Source organism: Pan paniscus, chromosome 21 (genome assembly GCF_029289425.2).
Source record: "Pan paniscus chromosome 21, NHGRI_mPanPan1-v2.0_pri, whole genome shotgun sequence".
Lineage (NCBI taxonomy): Eukaryota > Metazoa > Chordata > Mammalia > Primates > Hominidae > Pan > Pan paniscus.
In genome coordinates, this window is record NC_073270.2 from 57,651,638 (window position 1) to 57,655,341 (window position 3,704).

General features: G+C 47.5%; 1 non-coding gene across 1 annotated transcript; it reads left to right on the forward strand.

The window, feature by feature from the left end:
• Positions 1–3,601: 3,601 nt before the first annotated feature.
• On the forward strand, positions 3,602–3,704 carry LOC112438071 (U6 spliceosomal RNA). Its single transcript, XR_003026567.1, has one exon. It is a non-coding gene; the product is annotated as a U6 spliceosomal RNA (small nuclear RNA).

Here is a 3,704-nt window from a genome sequence, read left to right on the forward strand (position 1 = left end):
CCTGGGTTCAAGTGATTCTCCTGCCTCTGCTTCCTGAGTAGCTGGGATTACAGGCATGTGCCACCATGCCTGGCTAATTTTGTATTTATAGTAGAGATGGGGTTTCTCCATGTTGGTCAGGCTGGTCTCGAACTCCTGATCTCAGGTGATCCACCCACCTCGGCCGCCCAAAGTGCTGGGATTACAGGTGTGAGCCACCACGCCCAGCCTAGGAAACAATTTTCATAGAGACAAAGAAAGCTGAACTCTAATGCTCTGCTCCTCTGGTGGGTTGCAAATTCTAGTATAGTGTCTTCTAACTGTATCCCAGTGCTTAGCACAATGACTAGCACAGAATCACTGTGCAGTAGACAGGAATGAAAGCCTGACAAGATGCTTCAAAGCCTTCATTACTGGGAATTCAGCATCCAAGTTTAAACATGGTCTCTGTTGGTACCAAAGCGCACCCAGGTTTTAAGTATTTTAAAAGAGTGCCCAAAATATAATGGAAAGAGGCCGATACTTTCTTTTGCTAGGCCCTCCCTGCCAAGTCTAATAAACTAATAGATGTAAATTAGCATTGGGAGGATGGGCATTGTGGGGAAGAACAGAAATCTCTCTTTGCCTTCAGGAAGTTGCAATTAGGTAGACTGACACTGTGGGATAGAGGTAGGGGTGAGGATAACAGATTTTTTTTTTTTTTTTTTTTTTTGAGATGGAGTCTTGTTCTGTCAAGCAGGCTGGAGTGCAGTGGCGTGATCTCGGCTCACTGCAGCCTCTGCCTCCTGGGTTCAAGTGATTCTCCTGCCTCAGCCTCCTGAGTAGCTGGGATTACAGGCAGTGCCACCACACTCAGCTAATTTTTGTTGTTGTTGTATTTTTAGTAGAGACAGGATTTCCCCAGGCTGGTCTCGAACTCCCGACCTCAAGTGATCCACCTGCCTTGGCCTCCCAAAGTGCTGGGATTACAGGTGTGAGCCACTGCACCCGGCCTGAGGATAACATAGATCTAAAGCCCCTTGATATGGAGAGTTTTTTCTTAAACTTTAAAGGTAACGGTATTCTCCACACTAGCAGGCGCAGAGGAATTTCAGGGAGTGCTCTGATTAGTGTAGTGTGATTTCTTGTTCATCCCTGAACCATGAGGAAGGCAGTGTTGATGGTAGGGGCGTGGAATACAGGTCTCTGATTGGCTGAATTGGGTGGGTAGATGGGGCGTGTGCAGTAAGGCAACATGGTTGACAGCTTCCCCATGCCCTAGTGGAGTCAGGAAGAAGTTCCCTAAAGGTAGTGGGATGGCTGATGGAGGAAAAATTTTGCTGGGAAGACGAGAGCAATGTGCCGCACAGCTCCAGGGGCCGCCATTCTCACAGAATCACACAGATATGTACATCCTTCTTCCTTGCTTAAAATTCCCAAACTGCACCTCAGCTGCCCAGTATTAATACAGTAAAACAGACTTACCCATCCCTATGGGAGTCACCTCAGCCTCAGAGGCACCCCTGTCTCCATCCCATTATCTCTGGATGACGTGGCTTCTGCTGATTTAGTCAGGATGTGGCTTCTCAGGAGCTAGTAGCCTGTGGCCAAAGGATACACTTATTTACCCCTAAATTATACACTCCTATTATATCCACAATTATGTACTCCACACAGTATATGGTGGTCCAGTGTATAAATATGGAGGCATAACCAGATAATTGGAATCTAATCATTCTACAAATATTAACTAGGGCCCCACCACGTGTTGGACCTTTGTTTTTCTCTCTCTAGGTCTCAATTTCCTCATCTATGAAATGAACATAATGCCGTTTGAGGATTCAGAGGCAGTACACATCAAATGTTTAACACAAGTACCTGGCACCCAGCACACACTCATAAACAATAGCTGTGCTGGGCATGGTGGATCACGCCTGTCATCCTATGGGAGGCCGAGGTGGGTGGATCGCTTGAGCCCAGGGTCTCACTATGTTGTCCAGCCTAGGAGACTAGCCTGGGCAACATAGTGAGACACTGTCTCTACAAAAAGTACAAAACATTAGCCAAGTGTGGTGTCTGCCTGTATCCTAGTTACTTGGGAGGCTGAGATAGGAGGATTGCTTAAGCCGAGGAGCTTGAGGCTGCAGTGAGCTATGATCACACCACTGCACTCCAGCCTGAGCCACAGAGCAAGACTGTCTCAAAACAAAAACAAAAAACTAAAAAAAAAACCCACAGCTGTTATTAGTGTTCCACCATGCCTGGTGACCCTCGATTATGTAGTTACTGAGTTTTTTGTTTTTATTTTTTTTGAGACAGTCTCTCTCTGTGATCCATGTTGGAGTGCCGTGGCACAATCTCGGCTCACTGCAACCTCTGCCTCCCGATTCAAGCAATTCTCCCGCCTCAGCCTCCTGAGTAGCTGGGATTACAGGCACGTGCCACCACGCCTGGCTAATTTTTATATTTTTAGTAGAGACGGGGTTTCACCATGTTGGTCAGGCTGGTCTCAAACTCCTGACCTCGTGATCCACCTGCATCGGCCTCCCAAAGCGCTGGGATTACAGGCATGAGCCACAGCGCCCGGCCTGAGTTTTAAGTATGTTACATTATATGTAGGATGCCAAGAAAATAAGACATACTTCTTTCCCTTCCGGAAAAAGCAGGCCATTTGGGAAGGCAAGTCTCTCACTTGTATAGATCAGAGATAATCCCAAGAAGTGGGTGCCAAGGCACTCCTAGATAAGCTGCCCCTGCTCCTAGAAACCTGATTGGTTGCAGTGAAGGCCAGTTGGGAAAGCAACCCTATTGTATGCCCTCAGCTATGGAGTCCTCACAGTCACGGTCACAGGGTATTGCTTCATTAAGCTTCTCTGCTCTTCTTCTCCATGAATAGACTGTCTCTCCATCAATCCAATTCTTTGTGTGTGTGTGTGTGTGTGTGTGTTTTTGAAATGGAGTTTCCCTCTTGTTGCCCAGGCTGGAGTTCGGTGGCATGATCTCGCCTTACTGCAACCTCTGCCTCCCAGGTTCAAGTAATTCTCCTGCCTCTGCCTCCTGAGTAGCTGGAATTATAGGCGCCCGCCACTATGCCCAGCTAATTCTTTGTATTTTTATTAATTTTGAGATCAAGTCTCTCTGTCACCCAGGCTGGAGTGCAATGCCATGGTCTCAGCCCACTGCAACCTCCTCCTACTGGGTTCAAGCAATTCTCCTGCCTCAGCCTCCTGAGTAGCTGGGATTACAGGCGCCCACGACCGCGCCCAGCTGATTTTTGTATTTTTAGTAGAGACAGGGTTTCACCATGTTGGCCAGGCTGGTCTCAAACTCCTGACCTTGTGATCCGCCCACCTCGGCCTCCCAAAGTGCTGAGATTACAGGCCTGAGCCACTGCGCCCAGCCTAATTTTTTGTATTTTTAGTAGAGACAGGATTTCATCATGTTGGCCAGGCTGGTCTCAAATTCCTGACCTCAGGTGATCTGCCTGCCTCAGCCTCCCAAAGTGCTGGGATTACAGGTGTGAGCCACCGTGCCTGGCCTCTCAATCCAATTCTTTGGATTCCCAGCAAACAGTTTGATTGTTTTCAAAATCTATCAGAGATGAATACATGGTAATTGACTCATTCAAAAATATATATTGACTGCTGGCTTCACCAGCACATATGCCAAAAACTGGAACGATACAGAGATTAGCATGGCCCCTGAGCAAGGGTGACTGGCAAATTCACAAAGCGTTTCATATGTGT